General features: G+C 29.2%; 1 protein-coding gene and 2 pseudogenes across 3 annotated transcripts in view; 1 reads left to right on the top strand and 2 right to left on the bottom strand.

Annotated features, from left to right (window-relative positions):
• The window catches only part of LOC132943924 (prolyl endopeptidase FAP-like), a 282,440-nt gene that overhangs the window by 135,251 nt on the left and 128,423 nt on the right, over positions 1–18,766 (bottom strand). The gene's annotated exons all lie outside the window — the stretch shown is intronic.
• On the top strand, positions 7,622–11,874 carry LOC132943833 (uncharacterized; annotated as a pseudogene).
• LOC132943834 (uncharacterized) lies at positions 11,847–17,176 on the bottom strand (annotated as a pseudogene).

The following is an 18,766-nucleotide window of genomic DNA, read 5'->3' as shown; positions in this document are numbered from 1 at the left end:
TTAAACCGTTTTGAGGCTTGGAAAGTGGTTGAGTTATTCTATTCCAAACTATACAAATATGTTTTGTTTAATAATATTATATACAATTGCTAACAACAATTTAAGAAAAAATTGGCCTGACCTCATAAATAAGGGCCACTCTAATTTATATATATTTCTTGATTATTTATTCGTTGATATTGAGCTACATAAGAATATATCGGAGCAGTAAATATGTAGTAAAAAGAAAGAAGGAGATTTATAAATAAGATAGTGGAAACGAGAAAGGTTAGGTAATGATGAATGCCAAAAGCCTTTTAGAACACAAGTGACTCGAGAGCAGAGACACATTCAGCACCCTGAGCTATTTTTTTTTTACTTTCTCCCCCCTCTACAAATCACACCAATTGTTTCTATTTCAATATATTTTTTCTCATTATTCACAAGTAATATAATCAAATAAAGACGAGTTTGATATATAACATTATGATATGTAACATTTTTTCATGAAGAATTTGAAGGTACTTATAATAATATTAAAGTGATTTTATAAATTGTTTTATATTTTCTGTGTGCATTGAACTAATAAGTGACTATAAACATATATATTCTACCTAGAAAGTAGACATAGTTTTTGATTAGAATAATTCAAAAGTAAGTAAAGGTAAGATATAAATAGAATCATTGTTGTTCAATTTAGTGAAACTTGCCGGCTGTATTGGTATTTTAAAATATGAAATAAGTTTAAATATTAATTAGCATTTTATAAGACGATGCAATAGTAGAATCTGTGTACTGAACCAAATACATGGAATGCGTTTATTAACTAAAATAATATGATATCTAATAGAAGGCGATATTCATTCCAAGTGGATGGCAAACATGACGAAATATTATTTTATCTATGAAAATAATAATATTAATGTTAAAAATCTAATTTGAATGCACATTATGGTGGCTCATTTTACATATTATAGAAAAATTATACATACTACCCTTGATTATACATAGTATAATATTATATTATACTATTTGTCGTATACGCCGTTAACAGACGTGCACAAATAAACGAACTTTATATTTATAATAAGCACTTTTAATCAACTTTGACGTCCAGTGGCGATCGAGTCACACTATCACCACCTGGCTCTAACACTGGTGGTGTCAGTGGTAACCGAGTCTCACGATCATCACTCACTGACCCTCTTTCTGTCTTCCCATATTACTTATATATCAATATTACAATCGAAGCACTATTGGTAGTATCGATATTAAGTTTAACCTAGTTACATCATACTTACTGACTACTTAAAATTATACTAATTGTTATTGTATTACATAATAATTGTTATCATATCCTAATTTGGTGGAATGCATAATTGTTTCTATGTTGTTACTTAGCTTATTGAGTATTGTATGATTTGATTTGTTTTGTTTAGGTATTTTACCTGTTACATACGAATGTTTACTTAACCTAATTTTAATTATAATTTTTATATATTATGCATGATACAACATATTATAATACTACGCATTCCATGTATTTGGTTCAGTGGAATATTATGTGGTTCAATAGTTCTATATTTAGTCCTAATGTTGATCCAGGACTCTCACTAATGGGAGTACAAAACTAATTCACTAGACGGAGATGACGGCTCTATTGTTTCATCCTTTTAAGACCATAAGTAGATATCTATGTAAAGTTTTAAAATAAATCGCTTACGAGTGTCAAGTGTCCATTTTTGAGTTCGTCCTTCGATCTAACACAGACAATATACCTGTGATAAAGGCGTAACTAGTGTTAACCAAATAAATTATAAATCAATATATCCAATAAGATAACCAAAGCCAAAGGTATTGAACCAATATTGCGTTTTACAATTTAAATGTTTATACAAGACATTAGAAAGCTGTAGAAAAAAGTGCCACCCGGAATGATCGCCCGCTTCCCTAGCCCATTATCTTTTTCCTTAATACTTCAATGATCTGCAGTATAAATATAGTTTATTTATTACCAAATGATCTCGGCTTATTTGAATACGCAGTATAAATCACGTTGTGTAGATCATTTACTTTACGAAAAATACTGTAAATAAAATCAAACCTTTCATAATTATTATACATTCAAAATTATTTACTAGTTGGGCAATACATTTCAATCAGTTTTGTTAATAAGACTAAACATAGGTATATTTACTAAATAGTTATTGAAGAATTATTCAAAATATTAACATAAATCATAATGTTTATCAAAAAATAATTCTTTCACGGTAATTTGAATTATACAGATAAACATAACTCCTTTAAGATATTTACTAAAATGTCATCAATAAATAATATTAACCATCTAGGTATTAAAAAGCCATATTTTAATTTTGCTGTAATAATATAATGTTATGGAAATATAATGATATAAAATAAAAAAAAACAAGAATTATTTTAAATTGAAATCATGAAGTTGAATACTAAAAATTTAATTTATTTTATAACTACCTATATAAAAGTTTATATTTTTTATTATTTGTATGACTTAATAGTAATGCATTTTTAATGCTAGTTTCTGCACTCTAATATAATAAATGTTAAATTTAGATTGTGTAATAAAAAAAATATTAACACTTAATTTAAATATGAATTACTTTATGAACCTTATAAAAGCAATGTACATTTAGCATGCAAAGCAATGACATAAAAATATAAATGGTTTGTAAATTATTTTTTAAAAAATCATTTGAATAGTGATTAATCGACAAAAAAAAAACGATGCCATAAAAATGAAAAAATGAAAAAATGAAAATATTATAAATACAAAGTTACACATTGTTAGAAGCTTCACAGCGCACAGTCGTGTAATGTATTTTTGAGATTCAAAGAAAAACCATATTAAAAGTTCTAAAAAAAAAATTAGTAGTACAATTTTATACACTAAATGTTTCATAAATATTGTTTTTTTCGCAAATAAAATAACGTTTATGGCTTATACAGAATAGGCCGAATTTGTTAAATCCTATAATTACGTTTACAGCCGAGTCCGTTGATTTCCTTCTACATATTAACTAATCATATTTTTGTATTTTGGGTATTTTTTTATTATTATTATTTTAATAACAAACAAACATCTGTTTTTAATAACACAGTAAATACCTTTTATTTAGGTACATAGCAAATTAACAACTTTGATGAAAACAAAAATACACAACCAGATATTGGTCAAAATTTTATTTTTCATTATAATTATTTTTTGTACATGGTATGTTACTAAATTATCTCCTACTGAGTACAACAAAAAGTGTTTCAAATAAATATATACATTTTTGTTTGAATATAATAATAAAAATTGCATTTACAACATAAAGTCATCTAAATCATAACTAATATGGCTTACTAGAATGCTCTTATTTTTACAAAATGTATTGGTAACTAATCGAAATCGTCCGCTTTTGTGTAGAACAAATTTTATATGTTTATGATCACCCGAGTCGTTCATTATTCTTCATTAAGTATAGTGTACTCGTATAGCGACACATAATATAATTTATGAGTTATGAGACCTCGCAGTGTTTGTCGAGTAAAATATTATTTTCTTAACTAGGCGCGTATAGTGTCCTGTAGACAAATATCCGTGCACTCTATCGCCTTACACGTGCGTCACCTCTGAAGTGTATCATGTTTCCAGCCGACTTCCGACAGTCGGCGCCTCTTTATTTTCTCAACCGATGCTGTTGTTCTAGGCCGTCGTGTATACCTTCGTGCGATAAAATATTACGTATACTCTACGGCTTTGTGCGTTTTAAATCGCCGTGCCATCATAATTGCTTCCTAAAACAATATTTTAGTTTTAACCACACAACGCCCCGACGCCGACACGGTGACGAGAACACGGCGATAGCGCATTTGCAGTTTAGTAGTTATAATATTATACGTTTCTCGGCTGGATATAAAGTTTTGCATTTTAATGGCCATCCGCCAGAAGCTACTAAACTTTCTCTTAAGTAAACATATGGAATCGAAAAGGACACTATAATAGGCCATGCACCAAACAACCAAACTTTGGGTTCCAATGAATTTCGAAGAGAGAATTAACGTGTACAATGTACATTCGGGCTTTGCATATAAATGTATCTCGTTTAACAATCGTTATTTTTTTTTTCTTTTGTTTTGTATAAAAAATCTATTTGCGTAAGGTTCATTATTATTTATTAACTTTTAAAACGAACACTCATTAAAAATATACCATCTCAAATAACTGGACTATAATATATTTTGTTTTGAACACAAGGCAATTTCGTTCATAGTTTATATTTAAATTGTAAATATATTATTTGGATGTATAATTAGCACTGTTATTTTTTTTTTTTTTTACTATTGTTATTATTCAACATATTATATAATAATATATTACATTAATATGAAAGTAAATTCGTTTTCTTAGGTTATAAAATGTTAAATTTATTTCTATTTTCAAATGATATCCACAATCTAATTTTCAACTACGATACGAAAACATTTTGTTGAGTATTAGAAAAATAGTTTAATATAATATACACTAAGTATACATTATACAGGTTACTATAAATCATTGTGTGTGTGGCACGAACTATAATAATTTAATCCCACTACACTACGTCTCTTAAATCTAAATATTATACTACGACGTCGTGACTCATGAAAATTGTTTAACCAGTTTGAATTATAAATACATCAAACATGTTATCAGCTAAAACAGTTTTGAGTATCAAAATGTCGTAGGGTAAACAAAGGGTAAGTTAAATCGTTCATATTTAATATTGGATGGGTATAAATTCGTCATGTGAGTGTATAAATAGCTTGAACATTTTAAGCGTATCCGAACTTTAACGAGTAAAATTTAATTTTGCTTATAAATATTCTGTAACAATCCACGTACCTATAATAATGTTAAAAACAAAGTTAAAAAAATAACACTTTAACCCGTGCATTTTATACGACGTGTAACCGTGTGGGTAAGTACGAATACAAGCATTTTAAAATGTTTTATGTTTTTCTTCTCGAGTTGACAATAATCGTTGAACGTATTATGCTGGTTTATAATATTCGTGTACAAGCATATTTTAGCGTATGTACTACAACGTCATATAAGTTCGACGGGCAACCAAATATTAAAATTATGTTCAAACATTTTTCATGTGCCAAAAACAGTCGAGATTAAATTATTATTTGGAGCATAAAATGTACTACACTCCTACTATATTTATCAAATGAACAATCTTCGCACGAACGATTTATAATAATTTTGTGTATATATTAAACTAGTAAACATTAACTATGATGGTTATTTAATATTATGACGTCTTGTTTTATGTAAAGAAAAAAAACCATGGCTGTATAATTGTATAATGTTTGTAATAATATTATTTAATACAAAACGCTATAACATTGTCACAAAAATAATAATAATATGTCAATCGAAAACATTATTTTAAACAGGCGTGTAAGTCACGATCAGGTTTTCGTTCAGAGTACTCTGAAATAATTGTGCTGGCACCGATCATGTATGATGTTACACGTATACAAGAAATAAATCGACGTATGTACAGTATTGTGAATTATAATCGTGTTGGGTTTTGTTTAGTGATGGGCGCAACCGGCTAGTTTTGACTATCGATAGTTTGAAAAACTATCGAGTGATTTTTCAATCAACCCATCGAATGAATTAATTATTGACAATATTTGATAATTGATAAAATTTAAATATAATAATAATAATAATTTAATTATTTAATAATAATTGATAAGCGCTAACTATGTGCAATCGATGGTTCAAAATTTCGCATGTTCGTCGTTCGAGCGATGGTAAAAAAAAATGTTGATAGTTCGATTAGTTTTCAATAGTTCTATAGTTTTTCGATAGTTTGATAGTTCGATAGTTTCGATAGTTCAATAGTTTTTCTCGATGGTTGATTATTATTGGCCGTGCATTTTTAAGCCAAAATTTTCGATAGTTTTATAAAACAATCGAATAATTAGATAGTTTTCACTCGGTTGCGCCCATCATTAGTTTTGTTGCCAAAACCAGTGGAATTTTTTGAGCGAGGAAACGCTACCTAACAATATTGTCACCACTGTAACACGCAGAGTTTCATAATAATATGAGCACCGAAAAATTTTTAAAAATGTGTTAGATTTTCATTAAATTAATTTAAAATGTACACATCATTAATTTTTATCTGGTTGTTATGTTTACCGCCGCAAGACTGTTTACGACGTGATATATCACAAACGTAATCGACCTGACTACCTTCCGGCACACAATTACAAAAACTCATTAACTGTCATTTAATATTACATTCCGTGTATGTTTGGCATTATTATAAAAATACATATTAAAAATAGGTAAAAAGTTATTACAAAATTCGCGAAATTAAATGATTGTACTATACCTGTTAGAAATAAAGGGGACCTCCAAAAACCTCGCTTCAAAAAAAACATGCCAGAACCGTGTTTTTGTCATTTTTTTGAAGGGTTTCAAATAAAAAACTTAAATTAATTTAAAAACATACCAGGAACTGTCCAAATCCAGTGACTGTTAGCCAGATATTATTAAGCATTTATTTCCATAAAAACTACTGTAATTCATTTTTCATTTTCATTCATTTGTATCTTTTAATTAAACAACTGTATCATAAAGACTGTGTGTAACCATGTATTCATACTTAGGCCCTTTGGGACGTTAAGCATTTTACTATTTGTATTACGATCATGATATGGTCGGCAATAAATACTTTTAAATTACTATCTGGCAAGACCGTTAAATTTGTGATTACGAGTTAGGAAACGAATCGAATTGAAACGTCCCGATTGTATCATTAGTGAGAATGTTATTTCGTTTTTCTTGATACTATTATTAGTATATTATATAGACAACACAATGGAATATATACGTATAATGGGCTATGATGTCAATGGTAAAGACTTATTATTAACAATTGTTTCGGTTACTTCTCGTTCAGAATATATATATCACTATTAAATAAAATACTGCCCACGCATGTGACCTTTTTTAATTTGTATCGTATGATATTATATATTGGTTAAAGCCAATTTTCGGTCAATCGTAATAATAGAATCCGTATAAATATAGGACTTAAATTAAAAGTTCTGATTGAAACATATTTAATACGTGGACATTTGGATTTAATTAATTACAATTATAATATCTAAAAAGTTTGGTGTAATATAATGTTTATAAATAACAAAATACCAAACATAATATTTATATCATAAAAACCTGTTTATTATTTATTCAAAATATTACAATAATATACACAATGTAAATCTTTAAATTACTTATCTATTTTCTGTATTATTAAAAAAAATAGGTGTCACTAATTAAACAAATATTTTTAAATTACATTTTTAAAAAATATTATTAAATAACCACTTTTTCATAGTTGGAAAAGTTCTATATTTCCATTAAGTCCTCTAATTCCAAAATCAAAAAATAGACATTCCCCATTTTTAAGTTACTTTTAAATTCAAAATTGCCAATTTCTGAGAATAATTTATATAAATCGTTCATTAAGACTTAGTGTTGAAGGTTTGTTTAAGTTTGAAAACCGATACATAAGTAAATTAGGTATAGGCACCTAACCTAACCTAACTTATGTCTTATTAAACATTTGTTTTCGATAGTTAATTAATCAACAGACAACGAGGGATAACTTGACAAGGAGTTACTATTTGAAAATCTATCATGGACTATTTTAATACAATCTACAAATGAATGCATTTTTAACGACGATGTTTTGACGCTATTCGTAAAACTGTTGTAATAAAAAGATTGGACATTAAAAAGTGCATTATTTCAGCAAAAAACTACACTGACAACATTAATCTAAATTCATGTCACCAACAAATTACACGTAATTCTTTTTTTTTAAACTCTGAAAGGCAATTAGGCTATAAAGTACTCGGTAATCCGATAAGAGTGGAATAAATATAATATGTAAATATTTTAATTTCAAAATATATTATATAGGTAGGTATAGTTACATTAAATGTAAAATCTACAACTTGAACTGAACGTTTTAGACACGCTGTACATTTTTAACCACACTTTATTGTTAAGTTTTTTAATCTGTTAGTCCTGTAATAAAACTAATTCGTTTCACAAAATCACAGTATAAACCACGTTTACCACACAATAATAAGAAGACGAATCAACTAAGGCACACATTTTCGCAATTCACTCAAATTCAGAAACGCTTAACAATATGCACTTAATTTTTCTCGACAACCGTTAAAACAAAATATGTTTTCCCGACTGGGAATTTATTTTTATTTTGCTACATCGGTTTACGCGCTGAACTGTTATCATTGTGTATACGTGAAAGTACATTTACGTACTTTTTTTTTATTCATTTCGATCACATGACTCGGTTTGCAATAGGTGAATTGAATGATACGGTTCTCACCAAACGACAGCGTGCACATGTATAGATCCTCGTCGACCACTCTGCGAATGTTTACGCTCATCAAAGCTCTTCCTCTTACGCGATTTACATAAAAATATATACTATTATAACATGCATTTAATAACAGTACGCTATACGACTTATTCGGAATCTGTTATATTTCTTTGAATTTTTGAAGTAAACATTCATGGCGTCGAGCCATACAGTATTAAACGAAACTGTGTAAACTTATTGACAAGAACAACTCATCCGTCCTATAGTAAAATTCAATTGATATAATCTCAAAACTAGAGCACCAACTATGATAGTTTGTAGAAGTGATTATATGATTTGGTCTCGGCTATAAATATAAGGATAATATACAGATTTCACAATATATAGCGTACAATGGTGTTTCAAAATACGTTCGACGGTTTGCGATTATTATTAGAACGGGAAAACTCGTTGAAACCGTAAACAATACAGACTTTAATGGAGAATTGCACTCAACTGAAACTTGGGAGGGTTACAAACTCATAAGTTATAGCATAATATTCGGATCATAACATAAGTTGAAAGGGAATGTGACTCGACAGCAAGTCTTATAATGAGCTGCGGTTGCAGCATCCACATTAAATTCAAATAAACTTAATACGTTTTGTAAATACTTATAATATATACAATATGCATATTATTTACAATTGCACTTTTTCATATTTTACAAAAAGTTATTAAATTGTTTAAAGTTCCATTACCACTTGTCATACTGATGGATATATTATACAACATACATAATATATATAATATTATGTAATTAATAATTATTATAACAGTTAATTTTTTTTTTTTAAGCAGTAGACAGTAAAAATATTTTTGATTTTTTTTTTGTTTTTCAACTAATTTTGAACGTCGTCATTCAAATAATCGATTTTTCAAATGTAATAATTTCAATATGCATAATATACAAACGATATAAATACAATCATGCATGTGATGGTTGTATATTGTATTGTTATTATTTATTTTGTTTAGTATGATGTGCGTGGATTTTAACCATTATAAATATTAAATAAACTATCATCTATTATCTGTTGTATGCTTTTAATCAGGATAGTGTCTGATCACAGTTGAATTATTTTGCATATTTTTCCTCAAAAAGCTTTCAATATATTATTTCAAGTAGACCAACAGATAATATACCATGCAAAAACTCCGACAATTTTCAAGTTTATACGTTCGCAAGATTAGTCAAATCCTAAATCCCATAACCCACACAATTCGAGTGTCACATTTTCAGAATAGTGAATACTATCGTATTATTATTTTAATTATTTTAAAACCAAATCCTCGACTGCATTGGTCATTGACCGCGGTAGGAGTGATCTATTATTATTTTAATGAAATTCATACAATAATAATACATATACTATGTCATAAAAGAAAATGTTTTTTATTTGTAGGGTTAAAGTGTAAGGTTGTAGACACTGACCAATCTGATCTTATGCATAATATTTCTTAAAGAGATTTCTGTAAAGTTTAAATGTATTTCTATTATTCTTATCACGAAATCTCGTAATGTTCCAAATGACTTTGAGTTGGTTAACTTCTCATTTCAACCTTAATTTAAATTTAAAAATCTGTTTAGAATGAATTATTAAAGGGTATTCGTTTACGGATTTTGTGATTAAATCACCAAACAAATTCAGTGAGTATCGGACGATAAACAGACGATACTCCGCTAAAGGAGCAATCTATACGTAGATGTTCAGAAATGCTTCTGAGTTACGCGAGAGTGTGAGACGACTCCCTTATACAATGTATTTAAACAAAGGCTTGAAACCGTTAATAGATACCGATTTTGAATACCGGTTAAAACCGTTAAAAACTGAAATTGATACCGAAACCAAAACCAAATCGCAAAAAAAAATCTATACCGGTAATTTGGTAATTTAAATCGAAAAAAATAAAAACCAGTATTCAAAACCTAAAACGAAATTCGAAAAAATAAACACCAATAACCGAAACAAAAATCGAAAAAGGAAATAAAATGTTCAGTTTCAAGCTCTAGTTTAAACTTACCGTTGCTAAATATTAGATTATACGTGACAGTTTTTAAATCTGTATCTTTGACCCAGCCTGGTCGTTACAACAAAAAAACTAAGTAGGTACCTAGCTAAGTATTTCATTTTCGTCAACAGTAATAAGTATTATGATATTATTTTATGTGAAATCATGTCAATGTGTCATTGTATATTACACACGTATCATAATAATATTATGTTTCCTTATAGTAAATAATGATATTTTATATTTTTGTATCTTTTTGGGAAACGCATCGATGATTACTCGTGCTTAAGGCGGGTTCCCACGGCGCGTGGCTCGGCGAACTTCGCGCAACGCGGTTGTTGTACCGTATGCTCGGCATATCACGAGCCTACAATGTCAACAGCATTCCCACGGCGCGTGACTTGGCGAGCCACGAGCTTATCCGAGCCGATCAGAGTTCCTACAAAATTATTTAGACGCCAAAAGTCTCAGTTCAAAATGAGTCGTTCTTTGGATAACACGCAAATTGCTGCTTGTGCAGCAGCGTAGGTATATTATAATTGTAGGCGGTGATTATTTAAAAGAAAAATTAGTTGAAAAAGAAAAACGAAATCCTGCAAGGAAAGAAGATATTGGATGCATGAAGTTTACAAAAGCCGTGCTAGGTAAGTATGCTTATGTAAATTAATATTTAATTTTAGGTTTTTTAAATTTAATTTTAGTTTAATTTGCTTATATTTAGTTTTTACTGACTACCTTTTTTCAACAGTTTTAACTTTAAATGTAGGTACATACAAGAACATAACAGTTTATAATTTATTACAAGCTAGTTTTTTTTATAGTTAACAAGTTTTTGATAGAAAATACTAAATTAAAAAATAAAATAATATTATACTATAGTTGTACTTAACATTATTAATAATATATTATACTACAACTACAATATAGGTACAATGCAACGGATCTGTTAGAAGATTTAAAACGAGGACCATCTAACAAATTTCAAAACTTCTGTAGAATGTCTGCCACAGACTTTGAATATCTTATTCAAAAAATTGGTCCAACCATATGTAAAACTGATACAAATATGAGAAAGTGTATTCCGGTTCAGGAAAGGCTAGCTGTTACCTTAAGGTTCTTAGCCACAGGAGATAGCTTTAAGAGCTTGTCATACTTGTTCGAGTCAAACTGTTTCAAGGTGTATTCAAGATGTTTGTAAGGCGTTAAATCAGGAGTTGAAAAATGAAATCATGATAAAGTATTTATATTTTAAAACATATTTTTTATTAGAATAATAAACACTTTTTTTCTTAATAATATTTAAAATTAATAAATAATAATACAGAATGTATTATAAGCATTTTAATAAAAAAAAAATAATATCTTCTATGTATAAAACAATATTTGGTACCTACATACCTACTAAATTGCATGTTATAATATGCTTATTTTAGTAGGATGAACCAAAATTAGTATCTTGATCAACAGTCAACAATTTTTTTCTCCTACATTACTGTGTTGTAATGTTGTTGGTGTTGGTTTTTGCAATTGTTGAAAATGTTGATGGTAATATGTAGATGGCGTAGAAGATATGTACTCTGGTGATGGTAGTGGCTGAATAGATGATGATGATGATGATGATGATGATGCTGTTGAATAATTATCATGTTGTAACTGTTGAGGATAATATGTCGGGATATTGGTACTTGGAAATTGATTATAGGGTGGTTGAGGCTGTACCATTTGGTTATCTGAATGTTTTAACCGAAACATAAGGTTGTCAATCTCCATCATTGCAATGTCTTGTTTGTATTCATTTACATTTACATTGCATTGTAGGCAAACCAGTCGGGCTGAATAACGTCTTTGGTACCACTCCCAGTACCCTTGCTTGCTTTAACTTTGTTTAACAATTTTCTATAAGTAGCCATAAGAGAATCTTTTTTTTTTTTATTTCTGTAATATCAGTTTTGACACTAAAATTACAAAAATACAAAAATATTATTTAAAAATATTATAAAAAAATCAAAATTAATCTAACCTTAATTTGTTTTCTATTTCTTTCCACGCATCGTGAACTATGTTCCTATTTTTATGACCCGGATGGCGTGGGTTCCAAATTTGTGGATATCCTTCATATAGTTGCAAAAACTCTATTACCTCATCATTTGACCATTCCGTCATAGTAAATATTAATATTGATTAAAAAATAAAAAACACCAAATTGCAAAATAAAACACCAAAAAACGTATAGGTACAACTATCAATGGCTCGCCGAACCGCACGCCTGTGGGAACGCTGTCTAAATGCGCGGCTCGTTTACTTTGGCGCGGACACATCGGACCGACAATTTTCGGATAGACGCGAGCATGGCCGAGCTATACCGCGCCTAGACGCGCAAGAGCGTTCCCACGGCGCGTGTAGTTTACCAAGCCAGCGAATTTTACTCGTGGCTCGCCGAGCCACGCGCCGTGGGAACCCGCCTTTACATTTTTGGAGAAAGGAATTTGCTTGGAAAATGATAACAGTGATTTTCTGATGGCGTGCGACCAGCGATTTCAAGTGTCCAAACTTAAATATAATATACATATTTACTAATTTAATGCAATAACTTTGGTGACCGTATAGTTTGTCTGAAACCCACAAAATTATAAACGTCACACAACTTTGAATTAATATGATCTATTCGGTTTTTCTAACTGTCCTAAAACACGCTCAACACGTTGACACGCGTTACGCTGGAAGAAAATCTACAAAAACACAAGACACCGAAAATTAATATGTTACCCTAAAATGATTTCAAAACATTTGCAGCGACAAAAGTATTCGATTCATTTTATTTCTCTTTCGCCATTAGTAACGGTTATTCTATTGACTCGGGCTTATTTGTTTCGACGACTCTACACCACTTAAACTCGAAGTCATGATTGCGAAAAATCAGTAAACATGACATCAGGAATTACGCTGTGTAACTCGTATACAGTATAAGTCTATGTACACACCCTTTTGCTTCAGTTTGACTTTGAACTTCATCGTCTCCGCTATAAGCCCGAATCGATCAATTTTGACCAATCCCGGTGGTAGTAATAATTATTCTTTTTTACAGGGTGCGATAATATTACTGTGTCCGTTGATAGAATACAATATAATAATTAAGGGCGTAGGGCATATGATAGATCTAAACGAAAATATTAATTGAGTTTGGCATAAAATATGTGTACTGTAGTCTGTAATACGAATTTGTGCATGCAACGTGAATTTACTTATCTTAATTTAGATTGCGTTTGACTGAGTTATTGCATGCGCTTCTTATCTGCGGTGGCTGCAGCTAGAGTTCTGGATTGAGTCAAAAGAAATAATTGGATTTTTTTCGAAACCGTTAAACAGATAATAATAATGTATGGGTCGTGATATTATTGTGAAAGTGGCTTTTTTACGGCCGTTTCATTTTACAACGATATTTTTCAGTAGATGTCTCAAGCCTGTATTGTTACAGTGAAACATTGCACTCGTAAAAATTCAAACCATCTTATAAACAGAACTAACCTACAAACTGTTTCACTCCCGTCTTTCAAATCATCCAAATCCACTAATCCCTACTCTTGACTCCAACACTATACCAGGAAATCCTGGATGGCCAAGAAGGCTTAAGAAAAACTGGCGGAAAGACCAAACTTTGAAAAAAGAGGTTTAACTAAAAATAAAATTCAACAGAAACGTGTTACCACTGAGTTCTTTATTTTAACTTTCAATTCGAGAACTATCGTTCAACCAATTTAACAAGTACATACCTTCATATTATATACCTATTGATTATTTATTTATATGCTAAAACCTTCAATTATCATTGAAACAACAATTTGTAGTTAAGTTCAATGCATTTGACGTGTCAAAAAATTCAAAAAAATATACCTATCCTAACTTTTTAAGCTCGGTGACTATTATTTTTTCAGTGTATAAAAATTTTAATGGTTTATAATATTATATAGGTCAGAATTTGGACAAAAACACAACATTTATCCTATTTGTATTTCATTTTTAATTCAAATTAAATATTTATTGTTTTTTTTTTTTTTTTTTTAATGTATTTTATCGTTTGTTTAACACTTTTTATTTTCTGGAATAAAAATGTATTGTTTTGGTTTAACTAGACGAAACATGCTTTTCAACAAAAATGCATAAAATATAATATATTATAAATAAAACAAATATTAACTCTCGTGGACCGAGATGATTAAAAATTAAAATGAATAAAAACAAAAAATTTGCCTCCTAAGTATTTTTAAAAACATTCTTGTCGAATAGCCGGTATTTGTAATTGGATAAATGCAAATCGTCTGAAGAGAATTTTTTCTGGGTTGAGACTGCCTCGCAATAATCCAAAGAAAAAATAAGTATTTTTAATTGGATTGCCGTGACGTGTAGTTGTTCTTGATTTCATTTTGTCTATGTTCTTTTTTTTCGAAATTATACTTTGATACAGATTGATTGTTATATTGAAATAACTATTCATTGTTACTTTCTTTTTGTAATCAACTATCAAAATGTTACATTTTTTATTGCACACACTTTTACAAACCTAAAATTCATCAGAAGTCAAAATGGGAAATAATATTATACAAATGTATACAACCTTTTATCTAAATGTTGAAATTGAACTGTAAACCACGGTTTAATATTGTATGGTTTCCCAACGAGCATAATACCAACGATGATAAGACGGCCTAGGATTTAAATCTTGATCATGCGCTTCATGTGGAATATTATTTTTACTGTTCATTTACTCATCTTATTAATGCCTGTACTCAGAATTATCAAATATTATAAGTAAATAACAAAATAAATAATAATTATTAATTAATGTTTAATTAACTAACATTTTAACAAATTTTAATTTACCACCGGTACCGCTGTAGGTAAAAAAATCAACAGATCACGTAACTATTGGATTTAAATCGTATGCCATGTGATAACATTTTTCTAATGGGTCGTTGGCCAACCATGTTATCATAAACCGTGCTGTAAATTGAAATTGAATTATTTAATTACGAGACGATGAGGGTCTTTGCATCTCGATAATTATATTTTGAAAGTCATCGGACGTTTGAATATGTTCATCAAACTATCCGTTTTTGCATTTGTTTTAAGAACCTTGAAACTATTGCGGATGATTGATGTACACTACGTCCAATGTACTATAATAATAATAATTACACCGTAATAACTCAAAATCAAAATTTCAACTTCATTTGTTGAACAAATTAATTTAATATTCAATATTGTTTTCTTAAAACGCACCGTTTTATCCTTTATTTTAGAATTTACAATAAATTACTATTAAAAAAAGAAACTAATAATTGAGTTAGCTGCACTTGATAATCGTTTCGTTTATTTACCATCTTGGTCTAAATTTAAAAAAAATATTTTATGATTATAATTTATAATCAACTATGTTGTTACTACTTAAAACCTATATGATTTTACATTTATAGTTACTTATAAGGTAATTAAATTATATGTTACACAACTGTAATTCTAATAAAAATTCAATTTTTCATATAAAAAAATTTTATTTAGTGTAGATTTTTTTTTTTCGAAAAACTGCTGAATCAATATAGTTCAGTGTGATAGTCACGTCTGTCGTATAATACAGTGGATTCCGTTTAATGTGGACACAGTGGGACCAAATTTTTTTCCCACATTAAGCGGTGGGCCATATAAACCGAAAATAGTTAGTTAGCGTACATTGGAATATTGGGACCAGACCACTTTGCCCATTTTACCCATATTCGCCGGATGCCCATATTAACCGGTGTGGTGCCCAAATTAGGTGGCATCTACTGTATTTATTAATCGATTTTTTCATCGTATTTGGAGTCTTAAAAACAAAAATTAATTTAATTTAATTAATAATTATAATTTAATGCATATTTTACTTTTATATTAAAAACAAATATAACATTTTATTGTCTTTTATTAATTTTGATATTTTTTGTTCGATAGTTGGACAATAATTTTTTATATGCAATTCGAATAAATATTCAATTTTTTGGTTAATTTTTTTTTACTTATAATATATTATTATGATGACTACCTATTATGATTTAAAATTATTTAACATCTATAAGTATTATATATTATATGGTTCTATTTTTACTTATTAATACATAACGTCATATTAAGTGTAAGTTATAAAGTAGATACATGCAATATTGAAATGTTGTTTAAATTGAATTATTAACATGTCATTGAATTGGGTAATAAAATAACACAAATCGATATTCCTTAAGCTGATAGTTTCTCGACATGAGTTTAATATTAATATTATGTTTCTAAGCAAATCGAACCAACCGCTTTAACAGCAACAATAAGCAGACTAAGCGTAAAAATACATAATATCTATATTATTGTATAGGTACGAGTTCCTCGTCAACAATTTAATGAACATATACAATATAATATTTTTTGATAGTTGTAAATAAATGCAGATAATGAAAGCGTATTAAAACTCGATAAGTTATATTTTGAAGTACGATAATAATTGAATAAGATTTAAGTTTGAATCAAATATTTCTTGAATTTTTAACAATGCATTTGTTTGAATTTAAAAAAATAAACGTTAGAATCGTATTTATCTATAAAATAAATAATAACTTCTCTATTGAGTTAATGTAAATAGTTATTATATTTTTTAAAAAGTATGTATTGTTGAATGTTTGTTTTATTCATCGACCGAAACATAAACAAAACATACAAAGCAACATTAGAGATGGAAATATTTTTTCACGTGCACGTGAACAACTAAAGTGTATAAATAATAATAGTTTTTTTTTTTTTCAAAATTCACAAAACCGTATAAGTCCGCTTTCAAAAATAATGGTCGCGCTTAAATAAACAAACGTATTGTTATTTTAAGGCGCAAATATATTATAGGATTTCACTGCGAGTTTTCAAATGGTACATTTCGAAAAAGGGAAAATTTCGTTTACATCGCATTCGTTGATTTAACGCGCCTCCGAAATATTTTATACTCATAATAACGCGCAGATACCATATTATTATTATTATTATTATTATTTCATATAATATATACATTATATTATAATGGTTTACTCGTCGTATTACCTACGAAATATTATATACCAGCCAATGAATAATGATGCCGATCAAAATGTGAGACTCGCCCCATACAAGCGGTCTAACGAAGTAGGTAGGTAGTTAAAATATACGAAAATCAAACGCATACACCGAAGGGAGGTGCGTCAGACCCCAACGGCATTATACGCGAATATTATATGGTAAACATGATTTTAAAAATGTTCTTTTTTTGCCTCTCTCGTTGGAGGGCGAACGCGAAAATTCAATTATACGTACAAAATCTCCGTCTACTATACATATGTGTGCCATCCAAAAAAAACGTACCCACGTAAATAATTATTATTGTGACGTATTTTTGAGAGACCAGATAGTACTAACCCGCTAACTATATTGTTGTTCTCAGACGCGTCACACAAATACACAATAATACTTTTAACGCACGTTCTATATTCCAGTTGTTGTCGGTCCAGTATTAACGGACCGTTTGTAAGTTGGAAATCTTAACAAACGGTCGCTGAATGTTAATTATAATTAAATTATGCTTCAACAGTCAACTGCACCGTATGTACGGTTATCGGGTTATAAACTCGCACAGTTGATTGCGCCGAGCAATTTAATTTCAAACATATTATTTAATCGCTATGGTCGGACGCATTGTAAAACGGTCTGAGGGTCGGTTGTAAATGATTAATACCTACTGGTTTTATCTCTACTCGAACATATTATATTATAATATATTATACAATTATTACGCTACGGTCGGGGGCTATATCGGATGGAGTTCCTGTATAATACAAATCATGTTCTGGGAATAATAATATGCCACGTTGTTCCAATAGGGCACCGCAAGTCGCGACAGATGACGTTATAATAACGTGATACAAGCACATAAGGAAAATGTGAACATTTGCGAGTGTAACATAATATTATTATAGTATTGCAAGTTGTAACTGCTTGTATATTTGAGCAATATCATCAGTCTTGTTGCGACACATGGACTCGTATCACAAAATAAATACTCGTACAGTATTAAGTTATAAATATAGTGTCACAGATTGTTATTTAGATATTATTATTATCCCTTCCTTATTCTCTAGAAGTCTCTCCCTCTTCCAAATACCAATCCACAATACATACTATTGACAAAATCATCCCCTGACATAGAATGCTTCGATAGCTAAATAATCTTGATTTTGATTTTAAAATGTAAT

The sequence above is a fragment of the Metopolophium dirhodum genome, chromosome 4 (assembly GCF_019925205.1).
Source record: "Metopolophium dirhodum isolate CAU chromosome 4, ASM1992520v1, whole genome shotgun sequence".
NCBI lineage: Eukaryota > Metazoa > Arthropoda > Insecta > Hemiptera > Aphididae > Metopolophium > Metopolophium dirhodum.
Note: the sequence above shows the minus strand (reverse complement) of the source record. Positions and strands in the feature narration are given on the sequence as shown.